The sequence below is a fragment of the Ipomoea nil genome, unplaced genomic scaffold (assembly GCF_001879475.1).
Source record: "Ipomoea nil cultivar Tokyo-kokei standard unplaced genomic scaffold, Asagao_1.1 scaffold1562, whole genome shotgun sequence".
Classification (NCBI taxonomy): Eukaryota; Viridiplantae; Streptophyta; class Magnoliopsida; order Solanales; family Convolvulaceae; genus Ipomoea; species Ipomoea nil.
Window position 1 is genome coordinate 2,517,465 of NW_017617990.1, and position 18,891 is coordinate 2,536,355.

Genomic DNA, 18,891 nt, shown 5'->3' on the forward strand with positions numbered 1-18,891 from the left:
TATGTTCATATTGTAAGTTCATAATGTCAGAGCTCTGTGTTCATAATTCCATAACTGTATATTCATAATTGCATAACTTTACATTCATAATTGCATAACTGTACATTCATAATTCCGTAACTGTACATTCATAATTCAATAACTTTAAAATCATAATTTTCGAAGCTCCATGTTCACAATTTTAGAGCTCTATGTTCATAATTGTAAGTTCATAATGTCAGAGTTCTGTGTTTATAATTTTATAACTTACATTCATAATGTCATAACTGTACATTCATAATGACATAACTGTACATTCATAATCCCATAACTGTACATTCATAATGACACAAACAAATAACGCCGTTAACGGCGAGACAAAATCAATTTTTTTTAACTAGAATGACGCGTTTTTCTTAAAAACGACGTCGTTTTGGACTCATTATGGACACGAGTCCAGGGCATAATTTGCCATATGAAGGGCATAAAATTTGGAAATAAATGCTTAATTTTTAGGTGTCCTAATAGCGCTATAAATAGGGGAAATTGTAAGAAAATTGAAAGTTTTCAAAAAGGAAAGACAATAATATTTGGAAGATGCGTTAAAGGAAACTTCCAAATAAGGAAAGATTAAGCTGGTGTACTATTTGGAGAAGTCAACTTCACTTTATATTAGTACAAGTTGTATTAAAATTTAAGTTGGTTAAAATTTGTTTAATTGGTAGAATTAGTTCAAACTGTATTTGTAAACTTTTTCATAGAGTTGTGTTATGAGGTTAATGTTTAAATAAGTGGTAGACCTACTTTTGTAATTCATTGAACCTTGTAATTGTAAAACCGCGGATTGATCTTGAGTGAAAAAGTTTTTGGGCGTGGCGTCGCAGATTAGGAGGTGTTTTCCAACTGCGTTATCAAATTCAGCTGTGTAATTATTTAGGTGCTTTATTTATTGCTTTATATTGTGTTTCATATCTGCATTGCATAATTTCATTAAATATTATAATTATAATTTTAAGTCAATTCTAGTAATGTTAATAGTACATTTATAATTAATTAGTATTAATGAATTTTTTGTGTTTAAGTCTTAATTATGTTACTAGCATTTGTTTAAAATTATAATTATAATATTTACAAATGGTGTATATTATTTGTATTTAAGTCTTAATTATGTTACTAGCTAGCATTAGCTTAAAATTATATTATAATATATGCAAATGGTATATGTTATTTTTTATATTTATTCTTTTTTCACTACTGGAAATTATGGAATTTCCGACCACATGAAAGTGATCTTAAATCAAGTTAATACCAAAAAGTGGTCGGAAATAGCAACAAAGGTTTTTCCGGATACCAAAAGTGGTCGGAACAAGGCTTTCGACTTGATTTAAGATCACTTTTAGGTGGTCGGAAATTTCATAATTTCCAGTAGTGTTTGAATACAAATATTTATTCTGATTCTATATATAAGTAATAATTTGTTAGAGTAGAAAAATAAATGAAATACTTATTTTTAAGGCTAAAAGTATTCATTAAATATAAAAAAGGGAAAAAGTTGTCACTTTTAAAATAATTGAGGGAGCTAATGTGAATAAATGAATAATTCAGGACAAAAAATGCTATATGCATATAATTCAAGGGAGAAAATTTTCATTTTCCTAATTTTATTCTCATTTTTTCACAAAATATTCAAAATAAAAAAATCCTTCAGAAAATAATTCGATAATATAGTTAATCCAAGGTGTTTGAATCACACTTTCTTTAAAATTGATTCACTTCATGCTAGGAGTCTTGGAGTATATCAACTTCTCAAAATGCAATAGATTACAACTACATATTCAACCACTCTGAACTTGAACTAAAGGAAACATGAAAATATTTAGTAGAGTGGCATAATGGTAGAGTGTCCTTGGAGTTCCAGTAGTACGAGAGTGAAAAAAATCTCTAAGTTTTGTAGAATGAACATTCTGCTCAATCTGAAATAACCCCTTCTGAACACAAGAGACCTAACAAAAGATTTGCTGGTGAATTAGGAAAATAAATTCAAAAATTAGCCTAGGCCGTTGCGGGTGCATACAAGTCAAGCTTTGGCAGCTCATTTTGAAATTTTAATTTGCATTTCTTCTTCGCCCACATGCGAGTAAGAGTCTTTATATTACACAATTCAAACTCTTAAATAAATTAAATTTATATATACTAATACAAACTTACGTACCTTTCCAGTATGAACGAATGCTACTTGAAAACTTTTTAAATTTCTATTTTTTTCAACTGAATAGTTAAACTTTGGGAATCAGTTTCACTTCACTCATAATCTGTTTTGAGTACGTACTATATCAAATTAAACCTTCATTTAAGAGAATTCAAATATACTTTGACACAACTCAAATCAAAACTGTATTCCATTCAAAATATTGCCTAGCTAATTAAAAATTAAAGACCGTGATTTAAAATGTCATATTTTGTTAATTTTTCCAACAAAATGTACTAGCTAAGTAAACATACTCTAACTGCCAAATTAAAAATGTAAGAAGGTAGATTAGTATATATGAATGTTGATGTGTTATATTTAGGCAAAAATCTTCTCTGTGAAACAGTTCAAGTTTTGATAAATATTACTCCCTCTATACATTTTTCCTTATGAATATTATTACAAATTTATTCATAAGTAATTCCTCAACCCTATATTTTTATTTAAAAGCATGACACTAAAAAATATAACATTTTTCTTTTTGCATAAGTCTATTTATCATAATTAGTACGGATTATTATATACTTTTTTTTTTCATAAGTAAATGTTGAACTTTTAAATATTATATTTCTATTTAAAAATTTTACATTTTACCTCAAAAATAAAATAAAATATTTTTCTTTATAAATAAAAATTAATTTATTCTTAATTAATATTATATTTTCAATGATAAGTATTTGTAAACGCGAAAAACTTGAATTGTATATATGAGTTGTTCAAAGTGTTGGTTACAAGTAGTATGTATCAAACGATAAGGAGTACAATCTCTGTGTAGGAGAGGTCCTCTGGTTCTCTACTAGAAATATGTCTATTAAAAGTGTGCCAAATTCAGAGTATGCCGAGCTGGAAGTGTGCCGAGCTGAAAGTGTGCCGAGCTGAAAGTAGTTCCTTGTTGAAGGGCCTCCGGAGTAAGCAGTTTGTTCCTCAATGAAGGGCTAATATGCAGCTTGATCTTCAAAGAAGGGCTCCCGGTGTTCAAATTGCGTGTTCCTCAGCGCAATGTATGCAACGTAGTATAACTGCGGGCAGGCGTGTTCCAGATGATGTCCTGGCGAGATTCCGGCAGAACTTCGATACGTGGATCTCCAGAGTTCCCATTCTTGAAAATGAAACCACTATTTATAGTGGTGAGTGTAGAGAAGAAATCTCTAACCAACTCATAATATCAAATGTCTAAATTTCTTCAAAATTATATAATCCACATATAATTTTGATAGGCCAAACACCAAGTCAAACCCGTCAATTTAAGCAGTCCAACTGATCCAAATAGGCTGGTCTAATTCTATTAAATATTTCATCGGCAAATTATGTTGTGCATCAATGGTGCATACGGATGCAAAAACGATGTCGTTTTAATTAAAAAAAACCGCGCGTCCCACTTAAAAAAAGAAATCAAGTTCGATTCCTGGCAATAGCATTTTTATATATCCTTAAATTCATAACTATATATTCACAGTGAATGAATGAAGTAAAAATCCACAATGAATGAACTAAATATCCACAATGAATGAACTAAATATCAACAATGATTGAACTAAATATCCACAATGAATGAACCAAATATCCATAAATTCATAACTATATATCCACAGTGAATGAATGAAGTAATATCCACAATGAATGAACTAAATATCCACAATGAATGAACTAAATATCCATAAATTCATAACTATATCCAGAAATTCATAACTATATATCCACAATAATGCTATTGCCGAGAATCGAACCTGAATTTTTTTTTTTTAAGTGGGACGCACATTTTTAGTCAAAACGACGTCGTTTTGCATCGTATGCACCATGCATGGTGCATTCGGTTGCACAACATAACTATTGTATTTCATCATCTTGGGCTGAACAATCCAACATTCAATTACATTTAATTAAATAATCAAACTAATTAATTATTCAATTGGCCATTTAATCAACCCAATTAAATAAATATCAATTCAATTAGCTCAATTAAAATAATTAATATTCATCACGGTCCAATAGCATCATTTAAATTTTCAATGCTTACAGTATTATATTTTCATTTTTATCAAACCCATCTTGCAAGTTCAAATTCATATATTTATCACCATTCCAACATTGCATGGTCAAATTAGGGATGTCCACAAGTACGTGGAAATACTGCAAATCAGTGTTTTTCTTTCATTTGTGAGACAACTGAAATAATTCAGCAAACCTTCGTCGAAAGTGGCTGTCAATGAATTCACAAAACAATTATTCTTTTCCGTGTGGAATTTTAATTTCTTTGCCGTGTGGATACAAATATTCCAAGTACATAGTCCAGTGGACCTATTTTTAATTTATTTTCTACCATTGACTTGACTGGCCTAGTCATCATATTGTTTTTTTTTTTTCTTAAAAGAAAAAAGAAAAATAATTCAACTCTTATTTTATACTCCCTATGATTTGGCATGTTTTGATTTCTCAATTTAGTAGGGACTATGATGTTTATCCATTCATTTTTTTTCTTTCTCCAATCAAATTTAAATACATGTGGGAGTAAAAGTTTGGAGTACATCAAGTATTTTTCTTGTTGTAGCTAGGTCGAAGTACAATAGTTATTATGTGGACTAGGGTAAAAAATGATATTGTGTAAGTGTACAAAATAGTACACATTAGATTGGCTAATTTATTAGTTTATTTTATTAATATGTAATGTTAATTAGCATGAGTTGCAATTAGTATTTTGGACCAAGCTAAAATGAGTGGTGGAGATTTATTGTTAATAAATTGGACAAAGAGCAAGTCTGAAGATCTCAAGTTAAAGAAGATGTGGTTGAGAAGAATTCAAGCCACATGTGAATGCTATAATCAAGGCTTGGTGAAATGGGAATTGCGTACAATATATAAGGAAGGGAAAACGAAAGAGGAAGTTGCCAATTCTGAAATTCTGATCTCATATGCAAACTTCCTACATTACTGCTTTAATATTGATTATATTATTTGTGATTAAATCTGTACTACAAATCAGTACCTATGACAGCTGAAGTGCTACACCAAAGATGGTTATGGCATGCAAGGTTCAGTCCTGAGTAGGTGTTTTAGAAGAGTTGTAGTGGAAAAGGCTGTGAGCCGTTTGTAGTTACCTCTTGTAATACTCTGTGGTGAACATCTAGTGGATTGGGCAGACGTGGGTTGCCCCGCAGACGTAGGAGAAGGAGCTCCGAACTGCGTAACAATTCTACTGTGTCTTTACTTTATTTATGCTTTCAATTTCGTTATTTATATGTTGATTAAATTGATTTAATTAAACAGCGAAATTGTCTCGTAACATAAAATCATGTAGAATCCTTAGTGTTAAATTGATTTCAAGATACACGGGCTTTTTCAATTGGTATCAGAGCCTCCAGACTTAACTTATTAGTCTGACGATTTGGCTACTCCGTGCCCCTTGATCTCAATCCTTCAGCGGTTAGTATTATTATTTCTGATTTTGTTAAATTGTTCGATCTCACGGGTTATTGAGTGTTACAGAATGGAGCACACTAAAGCTCTTCCCCAGCTAGTCGGTGACAACTATGCATATTGGAAGGTGCGCACACGCACTCATCTCAAAGCACAAGGTGAAGCAGTATGGTGTATCATTGTAACAGGCTGGGAACACCCAACCAAAGCCAGTACCAGTGAGGATGAAACTCGAGTGACGAAACCTGAAAATGAATGGACCCAAGCTGAGAAAACAAGTGCTGGACACAACGATAAGGCATTAGATATTATTTATGGGCTAATTCATGAAAGTCAATTCCCTATTGTTGCAGGTCATGATTCAGCTAAAGGCGCATGGGAAGCACTAGAGGCTGCCTATGAAGGCACATCGTCAGTAAAACAATCGAAACTGCAACTGGTACAGTCTGACTTCGAGGAGCTTCGGATGAATAAAGATGAAATCATCGTGACCTTCCACACTCGTGTGCAAGAGCTAGCAAATCGAGCTATGGTCCTTGGAGAACCGATCACTCAAGAACAGTTGGTGAAAAAAATTATATGATCACTACCTCCTCGGTTCTGGATGAAAGTTACAGCAATCCAGGAACATGACAACTGGGAGAAAAAGACTGTAACACAACTAATGGGGAATCTAAGAACTTATGAGATGGAAATCTTAACAGATCACAAAAAAAAAAAAAAACAAAAACAAAAAACAGTAGCTTTTACCGCTGAAGAAAATAATCGTGCACCTGACTTAGATGAAATAGGTGATGATCCAGTTGTATTTCTTACTAAACAGTTTTCTAAACTTTTCAAACAGGTATCAAAAGGTTCACAAAACAAGACTATGCAAAAGGGGGCGTCATCATCTAAAACGAGTTCTAAATCCGGTTCATCAACCTTCAAGTCTTCTGGTTCACGTCCAGGACAGTCCAAAGAGAAATCCACCAGTAAAGGGATCAAATGCTATGAATGTGAGGGCTTTGGACATGTACAAGCAGAGTGCTCCACCTATCTTCGACGCAAGAAATCCATGTCAGCAGTTACTTGGAGTGATGATGACTCGGACGGTAAAACAGGAGGATCTGATTCAGACGAAATTTCTGGTAATTTTGTTGCCTTTACTGCACATATGGCTGCTGGACCGTGTCATGAAGATGTTGCTGACTCAGAGGGAGGCGAGTATAATTCTGCAGAAGATTTAGAGTCAAGTGAATCATCTTTTGAAATTGAGTTTAATAAGTTGTATCCCAAATGGGCAGCACTAAGGAAAGAAAATCGTAGATTAACTAGTGAAATAGGGATTGTAACAAATGCAAAGAAAGTGTATCAAACTCAAATAGCTGACAGGGATCTACTTCTCAAAGAGGCATTGGCCCGAGAAGAAAAACTGAAACAAGAGGTACAGACTCTGAAGCAGGAGCTGAACACCTACAAACGCCAAATCCAAATGATGGATACCACGTCTACACTTGACGAGATCCTTGAGTCTGGAAGAAAGACTGCTGCAAAATTTGGTCTAGGATTCACAGGAAACAGCTCAAAGGATAAAACAGTGTTTGTCAAAGCGACAGGTCCTGGTCGAGGAGATATTCCAGAATCTAGCACAGAGACACATCGCGTTGGTACAGTAAGATCACTCAAGCCGTACTATAAATCCTATAACCCGGTATTTCATTATTGCAGGTTACGGGGTCATACCAGACCTGAATGCTACTACTTCTACAAGGATCAAAGAATCGAGAAGTTCAAACACAAGAACATCCAACCCTTTACAAGACAAATCTGGGTGAAAAAGACAGATTATATCTCATTCATATCTTTCCACTCTAAAAGTACAGGTCGAGAAGAAAAATGGTACTTCGATAGCGGGTGTTCACGTCACATGACAGGAAATGCTAAATTTCTGAGTAACGTAAACACAAGCAAAGGTGAAGTTACCTTTGGCGACGGTATAAAAGGACAAGTCACTGGTATAGGCACGCTAAACGTAGTTGGTCTGTCAAAACTGGAGAAAGTTCTACTAGTCAAAGGACTTCATGCAAATCTTATAAGTATAAGTCAACTATGTGACCAGAACTGGAACGTGAGCTTCACCAAAAATAGCTGCAGTGTCCTAGACAAAACAAATCAATGTGTTATGGAAGGTACAAGGTCAACTGATAATTGCTATATTCTCACTAACAATGTTTTGTGTTGCAGGATCAACGTAGATGAAACTGAGCTTTGGCACCAAAAGCTAGGACATCTAAGTTACAGACTTCTTGACAAACTTGTGAAGATTGAAGGTGTTCGTGGATTACCCAAACTAAAAGTCAAACCAACCATATGTGGTGCATGTCAAGCAGGAAAGCAAACCAAGTCCTCTCATCCAGCTCAGCACACCATAAACACAAGTTACTACTTGGAGCTGATCCACATGGATCTCATTGGTCCAACTCAAACAGAAAGTGTTGGAGGTAAGAAATACATACTCGTTTGTGTAGATGATTATTCTCGTTTTTCTTGGGTTACCTTTCTCAGGGATAAGTCTGAGACCCTTGAAGCCTTCAAAACTCTGGTATTAAAACTCCAAAAAGAAAGAAATGAGCCCATCATTCGAATCCGAAGGGATCATGGACGAGAATTCGACAACAATCTGTTCGATACCTTCTACAACCAAACAGGAATCACACATGAATACTCAGCACCGAAAACACCTCAACAAAACGGAGTTGTTGAACGGAAGAACCTTACAATTCAAGAAATGGGACGAGTTCTGCTCAATGCCAAAGGACTACCTCAAAAATTTTGGGCAGAAGCTGTGAACACTGCATGTCACATCATCAATTCGGTCTATCTACGTCCAGGCACGAATCAGACTCCGTATACATTATGGAAATGTAAGAAACCAAACATTAAATATTTTCATGTTTTCGGATCACGCTGTTTTATCTTGAAGGATCGAAACCCCGTCGCAAAGTTTGAAACAAAAAACGATGAAGGCATCTTCCTCGGCTATTCAACGAACAGCAGGGCATATCGTGTATACAACAAAGTTACCAAAACCATTATGGAGCCCACAAATGTTGTAATCGATGATCAACCGAGTGATATTATCACAACGTCTCAGCCTGAACCAGTGACAGAACCTGACACAAGTTGTCCTGAACCTAATCCAGAGTCTCCTGTGTCATCTCCCACGTCAACTCAACCTGAGCAAGAAACTGAGTCTGAATCTGACACTGATCATGGTAACATTGATATCCCTACTCGCATCCAGAAAGCTCATCCAATACAAAACGTAATTGGAGATCCTAGTTCCGGCGTAAAAACCAGAGGTAAACCGAAACCTGATTATCTTCAATTAGCGGGATATTCTTGTTATACTTCGCAGATCGAACAGAAGAATGTCAAAGAAGCTCTAACAGATGAACACTGGATCAAGGCCATGCAAGAAGAACTGGGGCAGTTCAAACGAAATAAGGTATGGTCTCTAATTCCCAAACCTGACAATGTCAATGTTGTAGGTACCAAATGGATCTTTCGCAACAAAACTGATGCAGCTGGCAATATCGCTAGAAATAAAGCGCGACTTGTAGCCAAGGCTACTCCCAAATTGAAGGAATCGACTACGACGAAACTTTTGCCCCTGTTGCACGGCCAGAGTCAATACGACTACTTCTATCGATTGCCTGTGCCCTAAAATTCAAGTTGTTTCAGATGGACGTTAAAACAGCCTTCTTAAATGGTTATCTCTCAGAAGACATATACGTTGCTCAGCCAAAAGGGTTTGAAGATCCACATCATCCAGACTATGTCTACAAATTACAAAAAGCTCTCTATGGCTTAAAACAGGCCCCAAGAGCCTGGTATGAGAGACTTACTCAATATCTTCTTCAGAACAACTACAAAAGAGGAGGATCAGACAAAACGTTATTTATAAAACGATCAGGTAAACACATAACAATTGCTCAAGTGTATGTAGATGATATCGTTTTTGGATCCACACAACCAGGAGAGACAGACCAGCTAGTCAAGGTAATGCAACAGGAGTTTGAAATGAGCATGATAGGTGAACTAACCTATTTTCTTGGATTACAAGTAAGTCAAACTAAAGAAGGGATTTGTTTTCACAAGAAAAATATGCGAAAAATCTTCTATCCAAATTTGGGCTTGAATCTGCAAAAGATGCTCATACTCCTATCTCTACGACTTCAAAATTGTTCAAAGATGAAAAAGGAACATCTGTAGACTCTACTATGTACAGAAGTATGATAGGCAGTCTACTGTACTTAACAGCCAGTCGACCAGATATTATGGTAAGTGTTGGTATGTGTGCACGCTATCAAGCCGGTCCAAAAGAGTCACACCTAAAGGCGGTAAAGCGTATTATAAAATACGTTAAAGGTACGATAAATTATGGTATTTGGTACTCGAACGATACTAATCTGAACCTTGCAGGATACAGTGATGCTGACTGGGCAGGAAATGCTGACGACAGAAAAAGTACATCAGGCGGATGTTTCTTTATCGGAGAAAATCTAGTCACCTGGCTAAGTAAAAAGCAGAACTCGATTTCACTCAGCACAGCTGAAGCTGAGTATATAGCGGCGGGTAGTTGTTGTACACAATTACTTTGGATGCGTCAGATGTTAACTGACTATGGTATAGGACAACAAAGTATGACACTGTTCTGTGGCAACACCAGTGCAATCAACATCTCTAAAAATCCAGTCCAACACTCCAGGACGAAACACATAGACATTCGACACCACTTTATTTGTGAACTAGTCGAAGAGAAAGAAATTATCTTGGAATATACTTCAACAGATAAAAATCTTGCAGATCTATTCACCAGGCCGTTAGACAAATCGAGATTTGAACTGCTTAAAGCTGCCCTTGGGGTTTGCAATCCCACAGCTTAATCTTCCACATCAGGTACAAGAAATAATCTCTAATTATTTTTTCTAACGTGGTTGTTGATTATTTGTTGCAGGAAAAATAAAATTCTAAACCTCTCCTATTTACCTTTAATTTTCTTGCCTCTTACCTGTCTATTTAAGCTAAACGTCATTCAGAACCGCATGTTTCCTTACCCGGCTCGGCTACCTTATATATTAATTCCACCACTACAAATTAAAATGTGTATTGAAATTGAAATATTATTTTCAAACTCTCTCCTAGTATGACTCTACTTCTACCCCTACAAAATAGTCACATCACTCGTCCCATCCATCACAACTTTTGACAAGCTCATTAATTAAAAGCCTTATTGTCCTTCGCACTCTTACACGCCAAACCCACACTCTTCATCTTCATCCTCATCTTAACCTCGCTCCATCACCAAACGGTCAACAATGGAAGAAGACAACCCTTTCGGCATTTTCACAACTAAATCCGAAAGATTGGAGCTATTCCGTCACATCATCAACGCTGAATCTCTTCTTCAATCTGATGATACGGATCGAGTTCTCGCCACCATCAAAAACCATGCAAACCTTCTTGAAGGACTCTCGGACAAGGAAATAAGACAAATCCAAGCTCTAGCTCGGTTCATATCAGTGGAGTCGTGGACTATTCAGGAGGATCCACCCAAACCGCCTCCATCTCAACAGGAGAAGGTGCATGCCCCATCTCCGGAAAATACGGTAGTGTCCTCACCTTTGGATGACTATGTTTCAGCTTCTAGAAAGTTAGATTTCAACATTCCTTTGCCAAATCAGTTTGTGTCTGTCTCCAGTGATATGAGTGCCCCTTCCTTTCCTTTACAAGGTGATCCGTATGATACTTCACATAAATTGCCTGAAAATCTTGTGCCATTATCTGATTTTGTGCATACAGTGACCACACCATTCTCCATTAGAAATATCCACCAATTTGTGTCTCCCATGACTTGTGCTGCTTTTTCTATTCCCATAACTATTCCTGTCCCATCTTCCACAGTAGAGGCTCCCATACCGGTGTCCACCTCTCATAACACTGTCCCTATCGTCTCTGTGCCCGTGAGCAAATCTTCCCGAAAAGGGAAAGAAAAACTTACTGTTTCAAGTACTGCCGGGAAAAGAAAAATTGGAGCATTGGAGGATGTTGTTTGCTTGTCTGATTCCAAGCAATCAAAACGAGGGCCCACATTGCCACCCAGAATGACAAGGTCTAGATCAGTTTCAGGCCCAGTACCAAGTCCGGCCCCTGCACCAGCAGCTGCTACTGTCCCCTCTGGCTCAAAGATGAAACAACCCAAGATGAAATATCACCCTATTTTACTGTCTCCGGATTTGATGTCTGACTGGAGTGTTCATGCTACTAGGGATTTTATTCTGGAGAAATCCATCAATGTGGAAGAGTTGACAGAAAAATGCAACATTGTGCCTATTTTATGAGATCAATACCTGCTTGCCTCACTTGTTCATGTTGGCCCGTATTCCAGATGGCTCACTGCCGAGTTCTACACGAATTTAACATTGGATACTTTTTCGGAGGGGTCACCTCGGTTTCAACAAGTTTTTATTCGGGATAAATGGTATCCCTTAAGTCCGGTCGTGATTAATTCATATTTGGGTACTCCAAATCATCACGCTGCTCCTGACCCAAGTCCTAATCTCCTACCCGCTGCTTTAACTCACAACAAGGTCGTCACTTGGCCAAATACCGGACTCGAAAGCCTGAAGCTCACCACGGTCTACTCTGTTCTGTTACGGCTTGCGTCAACAAATTGGATGCCGGCTGTGCATCATCATCTTGTGTCTGACCAGCTTGCTGCCCTCCTTTACAAGATCAGGAACCGACTTCCCTTCAACCTCGGAGAAATCATTTTTGGTCATCTTGCTCAATTCCTGCAACATAGGAAACCTAAGGTACATCTACCGTTTCCTAGTCTCATTTTCGGACTTCTACAGGAACATGGGTTCAAGCCCTACACAGATGAGGTGGTGATTGCTAATGCCTCAGTCTATAAATATGATGATTGTTTGACGAATAAGGATCACTATGATGATAGAGCTACGCTTTTGATCACTCCCGGTGCACCAACTGCCACGCCCTCTGTGTCTGCCCCGGCATCATCCGCTGACACTGCCTCTGCACCGAATCCCCGTCCTACGACAGAGATCAAGGAACCTCCGACACTCATGGATTGACGTCAAATTGTTCTCACTCTTCAAGCGTCAATTGCTCAAGTTCGCACATCGGTTGCTTCTCAACAAATAACCATTGATGGCTTAGAAAAGTTGTTGAGTGCTCAGTTGGAAGAAATAGCCAGAATGGAGGCTATCTATGCTCGGATTCGATCTAATACTGGCGCTGGCACTGGTTCTATCTCTGAGAGCGATGAATCTGAGTCAGGCACCCCGTCTGCGAATTAACCCAATCCACTAGTATGATGTTCACCGGTTTGTTTGTCATTTATTTGGCAAAAACAAAGGGGAAGTATTGGAGAAAGGGGGAGTATTTTGGATGTTTTGGATGTTTCGTAATGTTTGGTAAGTTTTTGGTTGGTTTTTGGTATGGATGTTAATAATTTTGGTATGAATGACTTAAGTATGAATATCTATGGTATTTTTGGTATGTTGACTGCATGGTATGAATTGGTTTCAATTGGAATGCATATGAAGAAAAGAAAGCTTCAAGTTAGGGGGAGTAATTCAAATTACAGTATGGAAAGCGTGACATATATGGTATGTTTGATACAACACTAATTTGTGCATGATTCAGTATTTATTAATTGAATGAAGCATGAGAGTCAACATCAACTAAGGTCCAAAATAAAATCTCACACACAAATAAGCCTTGGTCAGGTCCAAAAAGATGTAAAATTGCATATTTAATTTTCTTTATATGTTCAGTACGTATACTATGGGATGTTAATAAAATATTCGTTTCTTTTTCCCAAAATATAATGATACTATTGTTTTACCAAATAAATTGCCAAAGGGGGAGATTGTAAGTGTACAAAATACTAATAGTACACATTAGATTGGCTAATTTATTAGTTTATTTTATTAATATGTAATGTTAATTAGCATGAGTTGTAATTAGTATTTTGGACCAAGCTAAAATGAGTGGTGGAGATTTATTGTTAATAAATTGGACAAAGAGCAAGTATGAAGATCTCAAGTTAAAGAAGATGTGGTTGAGAAGAATTCAAGCCACATGTGAATGCTATAATCAAGGCTTGGTGAAATGGGAATTGCGTATAGTATATAAGGAAGGGAAAACGAAAGAGGAAGTTGCCAATTCTGACATTCTGATCTCATATGCAAACTTCCTACATTACTGCTTTAATATTGATTATATTATTTGTGATTTAAATCTGTACTACAAATCAGTACCTGTGACAACTGAAGTGCTACACCAAAGATGGTTATGGCATGCACGGTTCAGTCCTGAGTAGGTGTTTTAGAAGAGTTGTAGTGGTAAAGGCTGTGAGCCGTTTGTAGTTACCTCTTGTAATACTATGTGGTGAACATCTAGTGGATTGGGCAGACGTGGGTTGCCCCGCAGACGTAGGAGAAGGAGCTCCGAACTGCGTAACAATTCTACTATGTCTTTACTTTATTTATGCTTTCAATTTCGTTATTTATATGTTGCTTAAATTGATTTAATTAAACAACGAAATTGTCTCGTAACATAAAATCAAGTAGAATCCTTAGTGTTAAATTGATTTCAAGATACACGGGCTTTTTCATATTGTTTTGCTTAATTTTATTTTTTCGTGCTCCCAACCGCAACATTCAATTTTATTATATCACATAATGTTTATTATTCTAAAATATAATGTACATTATTTTAAAACATAATATATATTATATTACCTCAGATGTTTCATTCGTAATGTACATTATTCTAACACATAATGTAAATTATTTTTACTCATAATATTCACGTTGTTACTTTAGACCGTAGTCCAAACAACTGTGTGGACCACTGCACGATCCACACAATAATTTTCCGTCGAAGTATACCCAATCAAATTAATTTTCATTAGGTTAGGTTATTTGTATGCATGAAATCAAATTAATCCTTTGTCGACTAGGATCACAAAGCGTGCACTAAGTGCATATTCTGACTTTCTTATACATTTACCTCAAAACATGATGTTTCCAATTAAAAAAAAAAAGGGAAATCAACATTTTAGTCCCTCAAATGTTTCTAACGGTTAATGTTGTCATAGTTTTTAATTTCAACCAATTTGATTCTTGAATTGTTTAAATTTTTGTCGATTAAACTCTTTCAGGGATCAAAATATTGATTTTCACATTTTTAAAATTTCATCAATTTAGTATCTGAAAGAGTTTAATTGACTAACTTTGAAACAATTCGAGGATTAAATTTGTTGAAATTAAAAATTAGAGATTACATTGACAATTAAGAAATAATTGAGGGACCAAAATATTAATTAACTCAAAGAAAAGAAATATATAATTACATTATAGACCGCGTATTCAGAGTCATTGAAGTGCGCAAATTATGCCATGGAAACGTGTTCACCATGCGCATGGTGAACACAGGGGTAGATCCATAATTTCTATACTGTAGATTCATAATTTTTTTTTTTTTTTGAAAACGTAGATTCATAATTTTGTTTTTCATTGGTTGTTACAAATATTATAAATCTACAGTACAGAAATTATGAATCTACAGTACATAAATTATGAATCTACAGTATAGATGTTATGAATCTACAGTATAGATATTATGAATCTATATCTTAGAAATTATGAATCTATCACATTAATTAACAACACATGAAAAATAACATTATGAATCTACATTTTCAAAAAATAAAATTTTAAATCTACAATATAGAAATTATAGATCTACCATATTTTCATCATACGCATGATAAACAGGTTTCCACGGCATAATTATTGATTGAAGTGGTCACAAGCCTGGGACCAGCCCAATTATTATCTCTTTTACCTTATCATTTACCATGCTCCAAAAAGCACGTTGCAATTTGCAAGTGCCAAAGTTGAGGAGAGAGCAATTGTTATATCGTGCATCAGCATTGTACGCTCTAAAAATCCTTTATTTCATATGTACATAATTGTATAGTAGAATGAATACACATAAATTCTTAACGTAATACATATAATTTAACATAATATATAATACACATAAACTTTTAACATAATACACATATATTGATATACTCTTGTGCGTTATGCGCCCTGGTGTACTATATAATTTGCCAGGAGAGCAGCTTACGCGGTTTGCTGAGATTGACAGGCTCCAAATTCAAACTTCACCAACTTTTTGGCAGCGATATTGAAATTCAAAAAGTTAGCATAGCTTATTTTGTATGGACTTATTTTTTTAATAACATTTTCTTTTAAAATGAAATTGTATACATAGTATAAATCCACTTTTCATTTTAATGTTTGATATATTTTGATAATCAATTTCTTATTCCTTCATTATGTGTTTTGATGAATATATTAAATCTCGTAATTGTCTCGTGTGATAGCACGAACTATTATTAATTTAACAAATTTACTAATTAAATTTTTGACATTCTTTAAATTAGCAAAGAAAGTAATGGTTGTGGAAACAGAAAAACGTATTTGAGTTCTTGAGTTCAGAATTGGTTTAATTAAAAATGTAAGTATAACTATACAATGTAATATGTAATATTTTTAAAAGTTTAATTATGTTGTTATTATGTTGATTTTAAAGTTTATTGTTACTTTTATTATTATTTGAATTGATTTTTTTTTTTTGAAAGGAATTTGAATTTGATTTTTTTTTTTGAAAGGAATCTGAATTTGAATTGAAAAAACTACTTTAATTATATAACTAACGTATTTAAATAAAACTTGTAAATAAAATAACAGGCGATATTTGTCGAAAATCTCCACCAAAAACTTATTCATTTGAAAAAGATTATTTATGTAAGAACTATATTTATTTTATATCTACCAGAACTATGTGGTCTAATGGTATCCGGGTTAGACTTCCATTTGGAAGGTTGTAAGTTCGAGCCTCAGTGAAGGTGTTATTAGCTCTTTGTGTTTCAGTAGATTGAGAAAGTATATGAACAGATACTACAATGTAATAGAGCTAGTATGCATTCAAAAAATATTTATTTTATATCTAATTTCTCTTCTTTATATATGTGAGGTCAAATTAATTATAATTGAGGCTGGTTTAAATGAATATATACACAAATTATATTAAATATAACATTTTGCCAATAAATTTGAACACAATAAACTTTTTCCCATACTTCATTATGCTTTAATATATATACAGAGATAGAGATAGAGTTATAATAATAAAATACGGAGTATAATTTATAAAATATAAATACACATAATAACTTTAAAAAATATGTATAAATACATCTACCCACATAATTAATGCATTCATACTTCTAATCTTGTTTCTATTAAGAGAAAATTTAAATTTTGGTCATACGACTATAGGGGTCTTGTTAATTTGCACACCTAACTTTCAAAAGTATCAATTTAGCACCTTGAGTATGTAATTTTTCTCAATTTTGGTCATTCCGACCAATTTACCGGTCAAATTCGACCGGAAAAATTCGTAGGCACAAAAATGGGGGGCAATTTAGTCTTTTCCTGATCGGCTCCTTATTGACCTGACCGTGTTCGTGAACCGGTTCACCAAGTCCACCTCTTGTTGGTCTCCATACAAATGTTGGACTTCAAACTTAAAAAAATCACACTGGGTAGCCAAATATCTAGCAGCTTGCTTCTCAATTTGCTTCATTTTTCCAACAATTTTTGGACAAATAACTGAGTTCCACCCAGCTGCCTTTTGTCTTTGTTCGAAGAATTTGGCCATTAACATTTTTCTAATTGTTTCAAGACAGTCAATAATAGGCTTCTCCCTTGCCCCAAGTCAAGCTGAATTCCATGACTCACAAATATTGTTCACCAACATGTCTGAATGGCTAACTGTTGAGAAGTGGGATCTAGACCATTCCTTAGGATCCTTATCACCTAACCATTGATATGCTTTTTCATCTAATTCCCTAAATTTGCTTAAAGCAGTACTGGATGAAGTCATAGTTGTTGCCCTAACACAAGCCCACAGACTATCCTTCAGTGCTCTGCCTTGAAATCCTGCCACTTTCATATTGGAATGTAGGTGCCTCACACAAAATCTGTGCTCTACTCCAGGTAAGACTGCCACAAAAGCTGGAATTAAGCCCTTTTGTTTATCACTTATAAAACAGAAATCCTTCTCACAGTGGTCTAAAATCTGCAAATCATCCTTGAGCAGTCTTAGAAACCAACTCCAAGACTCCTTGTTCTCACCTTCTACAATAGCATATGCAAGGGGAAAGATGCAGTCATTAGCATCCACACAGACAGCAGTAAGTAACATCCCACCTGCAGAACATCTCAAGTGACATCCATCCACTCCTATGAGGGGTCTACAATGCTTAAAGCCTTGTTTGCTAGCATCCCAGCACATGTACATCCTTAAAAATCTCTTCTGCCCAGATCCATCAGCCAAATCTCTATCCTTGACAATACAAGTGGTGTGTGGGTTTGTCCTTATGATTTCATCATGGTAGTTCCAAATCTTCTTGAAGTTGTCTTCATCATCACCTAGTCTTTGTTTCTTAGCCTTCCAAATTGCCCTATAGGCTTGTTGATTACTAAGATAGAAACCCTCTTCACTGCTCACCTTATCCCTGAATTTTTTCATCATCCATTTAGGATGGTCTTTTAATTCCTTACACCACCTCTTTGCAACAACACTTGCCTTGACTAAAGAGTTCTCCCAAACCCAACAGCAACCTTCATGCACATCCACCATGTTTAGAATCCTCCAAGACAAAGAGTTCTGTACTTTCCTCAGTCCTATTCTCCAAGGACAACCATGTTGTGAACACTCAACTATAACCCTCTGCTTATCATTTCTAAGAGTTCTAATATCTTTCCCATTTTTTAAACCATAGTTTCTAATTGCTTCTCTGAATTGTTGCTTGGATGCAAAAGTCATGCCTAATGTAAACTGTGGATCTTGCATGTCAGTGGCAGGTCTAAAAATAGTCCACTTATTATCTTCATCACTGTCAAAATTCACTAATGAGGCATCATCAGAGAAGTTGATCTCATCAAAATCAGTCATTTTTCTGTTTCTGTCAGGCTCTAGCCCAACCATGACACCATTACCATCTTCAACATCACTTTCAATCTTTATGTTTATATTCCTGTTCCTGTCAGGCTCCAGCTCAACCATGACACCATTACCATCTTCAACATCACTTT